Genomic DNA, 9,881 nt, shown 5'->3' with positions numbered 1-9,881 from the left:
TCCCTTAAGACAGCCCTAATCAAAAAGCCTCCAAAAGCCTCAGGGGGCTTCAAGGAAGACACTGTTCCCGGGCGTGGGAAGGCACCTTGGCCCTCTGTGCCTCCGGAGCCACAGTGACAGCAGTTGCTGCCTGCGGTTGAGGCCCATGCGCGTGTGTGTCAGTGCTGGCCCCTTTACGTACACTGTCCGGCTTTATCCTTCACAGCGAAACCTACTGGTCCCATTTCAGGCAAGAGAATGGAGGCCCAAGGCCCAGCGGCTTGCCGAACCACAGCTGTGGTGCAACTGGGATTTGGGTTCAAGTCCAACCCTACAGCTCGAACTCTTAGCTACTTCCCTAAAGTTAACTTCCAGCTACATTAAGCAAAAAATCCCCAAAGATGACACCTTGGTGTCTGCCAGCTGCCTCCTCGGCACTCCGCCCCTTCTCTCTGCTTTCCCCTCCCTGCCGACTTGCCTCTGGAGACGGTGTCTGTCCCTTACTTTGCTCGGATCCCTGTCCCTCCCCGGGAGGGAGTGAAATTGCTCCTGTTTGCCAGGTGGGATGCGGATTTGGGAGGTTCGCCTGTTTCTTGCGCTGCCGTCCCCTAATCTTAGGGAGCTCCGCTTTCTCTCTTCACTCCCTACACCTCGGGAACTTCTCCAGACCTCACCCCGGCAGGCAGCGGTGTGTGTTGTGTGTGCGTGTGTTGTATTCGCGCGCGCAGGGGAAAGGCGCTTACCCCAGCTCTGCGTCACTCCCGCAACTGGTCAGAAACGGGGCTTATTGGTGTTTAATCCGTGAGGGCGCGTCAGCCTTTACTGGTTCCCCGAGTCCCTCATTTATTTTCCTGCCCGGTGTGCCAGCGACCCACAGGGCATCCGTGCCTCAGTTCACTCCCTGCCATCACCCAGCCCTAGGACAAGAAGAAGGGGGGAGGCGGGGAGAGCCCGGTGGCTCGGTCGCCTCCCCGCTTCCGTGCAGTTCTCGCCACGTCCATTTCGGAGGGAGCAGGCGAGGGTGCAGATGGGGCGAAGCTCCTGCGCGCGGGCGGAGAGCGGGCGGGCCGTGCCACCTGCTGAGGGCCGCTCCGGCCGAGCGCAGCGGCGGGCACTGCCACCTGCTATAAATAGGCCGCCGGAGGCAGGGTGTGCGACCGCACAGCCAGCCACGAGGGCCTTAATCACGCGCGGGCCTGCGCCCCGGCAGTGCCCTGGGCCAGGATGGGGCGGCGGCGCGAGGACCTTCCCCGTCCCTCCCGCAGGCGCGGCCGAGCGCAGACCGCGGCCGCGGGGAGGCGGGGCGGCGCGGAGGCGAGCAGGGCAGGCAGGCCGCGGCTGGCTCGCACTGCAGCGGCTGTGGCTCGCGTGGCCCGCCGGTCTGGGCGCGCGGCCGGGCAGAGTCGCACGGCGCAGCGGGGAAGAGGGTGGCGCGGAGCAGGGACATCCCGACGCCTGCCCTGCCCTCGCCCCCCCCGCGCCCGCCCGGCGGGTAGGAGGAAACGCGAGCTGCGCGCAGACACATCCCCCCGCCCCTGCTCTCCTCCTCCCCCCGCCTGCCGCCGCCGCGGTCCGCGCCTCGGTGCCTGTTGCTGCCGCCGCCGCGGGACCGGCCGCGTCCTCCGCCGGGCGGAGGAGACGCGGGAGCGCAGCCGAGGGCCCGGCGGCCCGGGCGGCGGGAAGAGCGCAGCCAGCCGCGCACGACGGATGCCCCGCCTGCCCAGGCCGTCCCCAGGATGCCCCCGCGCACCTGCGCGTCCCGGCCCGGGCCCCGGCTCTGAGCGCCCGCGGCACAGGTAGGCGGCTTCTGGGGCTTCGCCCGCGCCACCCCGCCGGCTCCTCCCGGGGCTTCCCGGCCGCCCCCAACGCCGGCGCGCCCCTGCCCTGCCCGGCCGCGGAGGAGACGCAGTCCGCCAGCCCGCACTTTCCTGCCGTGCTCGCCGCGTCGGGTCGCCGGGGGTGGGAAGCTCATCGCCGCCTCGTGGCCCCCACTTGGGCGAAAGCGAAAGCTTGACATTGAGCGCGGCCGAAAGCTCGGGCAGGCTTCTGGCCCCCGCCCCTCCCGCCCTCGCGCCCTCGCACCTCCCCTCCCCCTCCCGCCAGATACCTCAGCGCCGGCGCGTTTGAGAGGCCGCCAGGTTGGGAAGGGTGGTCGGAGTGACCCCATGCCACCCCTTAAAAGTTCAGGGTACTTTGCGGACGCCACTTTGGCAGCTGCACCCGTGCGCGCAACATTTCTTTCTATGGGCACATCCTGTACCAGTCATTTTGAAACTCTGCTTAATTGTTTCTAGCAGCTTCCTGATCGCCGTGTGGTTATGAGACCCTCAAACTTCGCCGCCCACGGATGTTTTTTTTTTAAAAAGAGGTGTCATTTTGTTTGAATCTACCTAGATGTGGCTTTTCCTGTTCTTATTTTATTTAAAATAGCATATTCTCTGGAAGTTACTCAGAAAAGAAAAGAAATTGAATAATGGTTGTTCCTTTCACCGGTTTAATTTTCAGAGTGCCCCATATTAATGGATAGGTCATCACTTCATAGCTCTCGTATTCTTCCTTTTAGATGATTGGATGATTTTATTTATTAATATAATCAGACTTTGAAAGGGCATTTTAAAATGACCTTGTTTACATAGGTCACACCCAGGGGACTCAGCTACCTGTACAAGTCCAAACTTCTGAACTTTTTGCACTGGACCTACGCCGAATGCAGAAGCCCTGATTTAAAAAAAAAAAGCCCTTGTTTAGCAGAGCAGAGAGTCATCCTCTCCCCCAGATGTGAGATGGGACTGTGGGAGTTGGAGAGTGGCCACCTCTGGGAGGCGGTGTGTTTGGGGAGCCTTGGGTGTGTGGGAGGGTTGGGTGGAAACCTGGAAGGAGCACTGTTCCCAGAGGCTGGGAATCCGCCTTGCAGGACGACCTTCCACTTCCAGGTTTCTGACTTTTCATGTTCTGTCACTCCCTTGGGCTAGGGATCTCTGAAGCAGGTGGATTCTGCACCTTTCTCTGGCGCTGAGGTGGGTGCTCTTGGCTGGAAAGAAGGTGTGCCTCCCAATCAGCGCCTTCTTGGGGGCCGTCTGCAGGAATGGGGGCACTGCATGGAAGAGTTCCTGTAAAATGGTCTGAGTGCTTTTGTAAACAGGTGTTTTACAGCCGTTTGAAACTGAATCTGTCACCATCTTGCAGTCTGTGTCTTTTGGTTTTTTTCCTACCAGGGTATAGAAAAATAAAACCATAACAAGGGCTTTCTCTCCAGATTTATCTGTTAAGTAACCATTGACTTAACGTAAGCTGTGAGTTCAAGGGTACCATATATAATGTTGAGGGGACATTTTCTGATGTTGCCATAAGTGGAGTAGTAAACTATCCTGACACTATTGAGTGAGTGCAAGAAGATGTAAAAGGGGCTAAGTGTGGTTTGAAGCAGGAAATAAAATCATCAGGTGATAATTAAAATAAATGCCATCATGTGAATTTGTGCAGCCATTTGCAAGTGAGTAAACAGGAAAACAATTCATTGGTGTAGTTACACATTGCTAGCCTCAAAGGGGAGTTCTGCAAATGGGACTTCCTGCCATAGTCTACCATTATCTACCGACTGGGAGCTCTGGGGTTTCCCTTTTCACTACAATACCATTTCTGGTTGGGCAGCAGTCATGTCCATGCTGGCCTTTTGTCCCGTAGATGTAGTCTGTCATAGTACCGGAGAGTATGAAGAGGAAATGGGGCTTGCCTCTTCCTCCTCATTATCCAGGTGGTGATAATCCCTGTCCTCCACTTCCCTAGAAGGCAGCCCTGACCAGGAAGGCTGTAGCCATGAGCACATGGACCCCCCCCTGTGTGTTGGCGGGTGGCTCCTTTGTCACCCAGATCTTCCAGGATGGCTCCCGGGCAGGCAGCAGAGTGTGCTGCGCCTGGCAGCATGGCGCTACCTGTTCCGCACTCACGCCAGCATCTCCAGACGTTTTGGGGCCTGGAAGGGCTGCCTGCCTTTCAGACCACCGGCTTCTTGGTAGAGTGAGCGGCAGGGAGGAGGGCAAGGGGCTTGAGAGGATTCTGTCTTTGAACATGCTTTTAATTTGGTCTCATAAAATGGCAGCTCCCCCAAGCTCCTGCTGCTCCCTCTACAGCATTTCTCTGCAGGTCTTCAGTCCCCACTCTTTTCAGATTCCCCAGGGAACCTAAAATGTATCTTGGCCCACTCGGGGACTTCATGCATACGTGCGGTGCCTGGGCACAGTTTGCTTTGCCCTTTCTCGGTCCACTGTGTTGCCCTTCTCAAGTTTAATGGCCACATTCGTCTCAGTATGTGAGATGTTTCCCAGCCATTTTCTTCTCTTGGTCATTAAGCTTGGAGAGGTAGAATCTGCTCATTAAAATGACTGAGTCCACTCAGCAGCAGGGAGCGTTGGGGTTTTTATCTCTGTAGTGATGACACAGGATTTAGGTTTTCAGTCAGGACCGCTACCTTACGGTTTCCTTTGCCGACTTTTCGTTTCTTCCTTTCCAACCCCACATTCCAATAAAAATATTTTCAAGCCAGATTCTTCACAGAAGACATGAAGTTTTCCATCTTAAAGGTTTTTGGCATTTCCAAACCGAAATTTCCATTTGATGGGGTCTTAGATTGAAGGGCAATGTGTCCCTTTTCAGGTTTCGGATGTTTAGAAAAAGAGTTGTTCTATTTGCGCCACCCGAAAGAATCTTGACACTTAGCTTTCTGTGAAGCTGTGCGGAATATAGGAAATACGTTTTAGCTCCAGCAAAGAGGTATTTGATTTTGACTGTGCCTGTTTCCTTTGAGCCAAGCAACAGCTATTTTTCTCTTTAAAAGATAATGCGTGGCCAGGCGCGGTGGCTCACGCCTGTAATCCTAGCACTCTGGGAGGCCAAGGCGGGCCGATTGTTTGAGCTCAGGAGTTCGAAACCAGCCTGAGCAAGAGCGAGACCCCGTCTCTACTAAAAATAGAAAGAAATTAATCAGACAACTAAAAATACATAGAAAAAATTAGCTGGGCATGGTGGCGCATGCCTGTAGTCCCAGCTACTCGGGAGGCTGAGGCAGGAGGATCGCTTGAGCCCAGGAGTTTGAGGTTGCTGTGAGCTGGGCTGATGCCACAGCACTCTAGCCCGGGCAACAGAGTGAGACTCTGTCTCAAAAGAAAAAAAAAAAAAAAAAGATAATGCGCTTATTTGACAACACATATATAATCAGTGAATCTAAACTTCCAATGTAGATAAGCCCTTAGGGATTTGTTATTGGAATTAATGAATTTATACATGTAAAGTGCTTATAACAGTGCCTGGTACATAGTGATCACTTACTAATGCTTATTGTTGTTATTATATTCATTTGCTCTTTCTGGACTTTTAGAGTATAACTTTGATGTTAGGTTTGGATTACTGAAGCCAATTAAAACCTAGATAGATGCCAGGCGCGGTGGCTCACGCCTGTAATCCTAGCACTCTGGGAGGCTGAGGCGGGTGGATCGTTTGAGCTTGGGAGTTCGAGACCAGCCTGAGCAAGAGTGAGACCCTGTCTCTACTAAAAAAACAGAAAGAAATTAGCTGCATAACTAAAAATATATAAAGAAAAAATTAGCTGGACATGATGGCTCATGCCTGTAGTCCCAGCTACTCGGGAGGCTGAGGCAGGAGGATCGCTTGAGCCCAGGAGTTTGAGGTTGCTGTGAGCTAGGCTGATGCCACAGCACTCTAGCCCGGGCAACAGAGTGAGACTCTGTCTCAAAAAAAAAAAAAAAAAAAACAAACCTAGATAGAGCAACCCAGCTAATCCATTAGAAAAATATTTGAGGGTTATTTCCTTCAAAAGATCTTGTTATAGTGGAAAGAATAGAAGTTTGTGCATAAGAGATCTGGATTCAAATCCTGCCTTCACCATTTATTAGTGGGTGACCCTTCTGTAAATGGAGGTGATAAAACATACTTCTCAGAGTTGTGAGAGCACAGAAGATCATGTGTGTAAAATGGTCACGAAAAGGTAATGGGCCAACAATTGACCTGCAACTGCTTGAGGATAGCAAAGTGGTTAAGAGCAAGCATCAACTCTGGAGCTAAAGGGTATGGGTTCAAATCCTGATTCTGCCATTTCTGACTAATATGACCTTGGGCAGGTGTCCTCACTTCTCTGTACTGCAACTTCTTTCTTCTTTCTCACCTTTTAATTGGAGATGATAATAGACTATAATAGTCCTTATTTAATAATAATAAGTCTTTATTGCCCAAGGTTGTTGTGAGTGTTAAATCAGTTAACAGACACGTAGTGCTATTATATGTTAACAATTATTAGTATTACTATTACCTTTAGGAGAATAACAAAGTAACCATGCAGGCAGGAGGGTTATACATAATCTCTGAAGGCTAGCTAGGACCTCCACCCCCTCCCCCACCCCTTTATCCTGTGCAATGGAGAGAATATAAGTGACAGTGGCATTCGAAAGGACCGGGCTTGAATCGACTCTGATTTATATAAGAAGCAAATCATTCAGCATCATTACTTTATACGTCTAATTAGAGAGGTGCACCCCAGTACTGGAGCATCGTTGAAGATGGGAAGGTTAGAACCGCTGGCTTCAGGAGCTCTGCGTCATGGTGAAATAGCCCACTGCTCCAAGAATGGTTGTTACCTGTGGGTGATTCCCAGGTGAGAAGCGCCCTGCTTTCATTAGGGTGGGGTTCTGCGGAGAAACTGGACAAAGAGTGTAGCCAAGCCAGTGATCCTACTGCATGAGATTAGCATACTTCAGATCGCAGTATGATTCTGTTGAGGTACCTGCCCACTCTATCTGGGATAAAGAACAGAAAAATTAAACCATCGATTCACAAAGGGAAGTGAGTGGCTACTTGGGGACTTCCTGCCCATCCTGGGGTCCCCAACAGCTAATTAATACTGGCTGGTTAACCTGGCCTGGAGCTAGAGGCTGCCAGTACCCTCCATGCGTCCTTCTTCCTCTCCCTCCTCCCGCCCACCAGCACTGTGCGGGGGCTGTGGTGTTGCTGGCTACTGGGAATCCCCATCCGGCTCTCCCTGGTTTGCTGGGAGGGAGTGGAGGGGGCTGGGGAGAGAGGGGCTCCCAGTGGGCAGCTTCCTAACTCCTGCCCTTGCTTCTCGACTTCTGGATCAGAAACTCCCATCCCTTCTTCATGTGCCTCCCCCACGTTTCTGTTCTTGAAGGGAAGATGGGAGCAGCTTTCTGTCCCTACGCAATGTTAGGGACATTTGGTATTATACATTATGAAAATTAGATTCACCAGATTTCAGAGATGGAAGCAAACCTGGAGATGATCTTGTTCCATTCTCTTGTAAGAATAAACTTGAGATTTGGAGAAGTTAAGTAACTCGCTTTTTCAACTTCACAGTTGACAATGTTTTCGTGACGAAATTGAGGTTCTTTGCAGCACTTGGATGGGAGGCAGAGACTTGGATTGTCCTAATTCTGTCACTAAATTTGGACTAGCCACTTAACTTTCCCAGAATCTAGTTGCCTCATTTCAAATATGGGGGAATTTCTAAGTGGCTTAAAAGGATCTTGTTAGCTTTAAAGTTTTATGATTCTAAGTGCACACTTCCAGGGCTGTGTAGCGTAGCAGGACTCGTTGACAAGGCCATTGAAACTGTTCTAATAAAAGGGTGTCTTTGTGTTTCGGGTAGCTGCTATGTTTAGGGACTGTGCTAGGTAGAAGTGTAGAATACAAGGGTCCCTGTGAAGGCATAGGGCTTGTGCATGGATGACTCCACGCGTGAGAATATTGCTAGAAGCTCCTTGGAATAAGAGTTCTTGAAATAGAAGGTTCTACCTTGGGTTTAAAGAATGGTCAGAGATTGAGTGCAAGTAATGTAGATTGAGATTGCTTAAAAAATAATCTAATGGTTCGTTTGTATTGTTTGAATAGTTCGTCTCTTTTACGGAACTTTTTATTGAAAAGTAATGCGGGTACTCACCTAGTCTAGGTTACCATGAATCTTAAGTTAGCAGAATCTGAATTGCTTATAAATAATCATGGCTACTTTTTACAGAAAAACTAAGAATGTGCCACAGCTGGTTGAAAAGCAAAAATTTTAGGCCTTCAAATAGTTTTGTCAATAAAATAGCAGAACTAATTTGATGACTGATTATTTATCAAGTGATTTAAATGACTGCATCGTGTAATTTTTTTGCACTATGTATATCTATACCCTTACTAAGAAACTGAAAGTAATTCTGCTGTGCTTGTTGCCCCATATTAATAACAGCCACACCGAAAATAATTGATAGATCTTGGATTTATCCTTTGTAATAATTCTAGTACTTCTTTAAACATGTCTTGGGATTAGCAGCTGTCAACGGTTAGAACATGAGACAGATCCAGTTACGGGAGTGGAAGTTGAGCCCGGCACCCAGTGCCACTTTGGCCTGTCGCTGAGAGAGACAGTACGTAGAGAGATCGTTCTGTATGAGAGCGTATGGATTTCAGGTCTGTTTTCATTATTAGAAGCTGTACTTCAAAGAAAAGGAGCCCCTACTACACTTTCAAGAAATAGTTTTGAGCTCTAAATAAAGTATTGGTTTATTTTTGAACTTTTGAACATTTAAAATAAAAAATTAGCTCTGAACTATGATATATAGCATATATACATATATATCATATAGAAAAACTTAGAGTCAAAAGAACAGACTTCAGTTCTATTTTAGAAAATGTTTAAAAATTTGAATACTGACTTTAGAAACCCCAAACCTTAAGAGTTTAAGAAGCTTACAATCTTGTTGAGAGACAATTATTCAAACTTTTTAAAAAATTTTTACTCTTTTATTTATTTATTTTTTTAAATTTCAGAACATTATGGGGGTGCAAACATTTTGGTTACATATAATGCCTTTGCCTCGCCCAAGCCAGAGCTACAAGCGTGCCCATCCCACATGCACTATAATGGTTAGGTGTGAAGTGTGGAAGGTCCTAAAACATTTTGGAAGAAGGAGGTGGCGGTTGCTTGAGCTATGACAAATACGAATTGAAATTGGAGGACCAGGGTGGGGATCGCTGGGAGATGGTTCTCCACGGGTCTCTCGTGTTCCCACACATCTTGTGAGCAGGAGCACGGACTGTCTTTGTTCTGGACCAGCCATTCAGTCATTTGATCACATTTCCACAGCAAACAGCCATGGAAGATAGAATTAGAGTCTTTCTCTGGAACAAAGAGCAGACATGCTTACTTCCCATACTTCACACTATAAAATATTTGGGCTCCCTAAGCTCGGGTCCCTCTCCTGTAATCCACTATGATGCCAGCGTCCCCTGGCCTGTGGGAATTGCTGGTCAGAGAACAGACACAAATGCTAACTGCTGAATGCTGTTGCTCTGGGCAATAAACTGTCCTTCCTCTCTGACCCATGTCTTCTACCAGCAAGGCTAACACAGGGCAGGCTAACTTGTTGGATTGCAAGTAGGTAAAATCTCAGACCCTTTTACAGTCTGAGACAGGTATTATGTTCTAAGGAAAGAGGAACAGAATGCACTGTGGCACAGATGCATGAAAAATGACATTTTATATGAGGAACCATAACTAGTTTCTCTATCTTCAGAGCCAAAAGGTGCACGAAAGACTGCATTTTAGGAGAGAATATAATGTTGGGGATATAGACAGCACCAGGTTCCAAAGAGACCTTATATGCCAGATTTTATTGGGGGAGATTTTTTAGCAGAGCAGTGACACGGTAATTTTTTTTTTGAGACAGGGTCTCACTCTGTTGCCCAGGCTAGAGGGCAGTGGTGTCATCATAGCTCACTGCATCCTCAAACTCCTGGCTTAAGTGTTCGTCCTGCCTCAGCCTCCTAAGTAGCTGGAACTACAGGCGCACACCACCATGCCTAGCTGACTTTTCTATTTTTTTTTTTTTTTTTTT

At 49.2% G+C, this 9,881-nt stretch overlaps 1 protein-coding gene across 4 annotated transcripts in view; it reads left to right on the top strand.

Annotated features, from left to right (window-relative positions):
* The first annotated feature begins 488 nt into the window (after positions 1-488).
* TBC1D1 (TBC1 (tre-2/USP6, BUB2, cdc16) domain family, member 1) overlaps positions 489-9,881 on the top strand; it is a 214,635-nt gene continuing 205,242 nt past the window's right edge. For 3 of the 4 annotated variants that reach the window (XM_012644492.1, XM_012644490.1, XM_012644493.1), the window contains exon 1: positions 489-539. The gene's annotated coding sequence lies outside the window, so the exon portion shown is untranslated. Of the gene's footprint in view, positions 540-1,750; positions 1,776-9,881 lie in introns of those variants that run through there. The other variant, XM_012644491.1, reaches the window with a different exon arrangement.

The sequence above is a fragment of the Propithecus coquereli genome, unplaced genomic scaffold (assembly GCF_000956105.1).
Source record: "Propithecus coquereli isolate 6110/MARCELLA unplaced genomic scaffold, Pcoq_1.0 Scaffold213, whole genome shotgun sequence".
Taxonomy (NCBI): domain Eukaryota; kingdom Metazoa; phylum Chordata; class Mammalia; order Primates; family Indriidae; genus Propithecus; species Propithecus coquereli.
The sequence above is the reverse complement of the archived record's forward strand: the minus strand, read 5'-3'. Positions and strand labels throughout refer to the sequence as shown.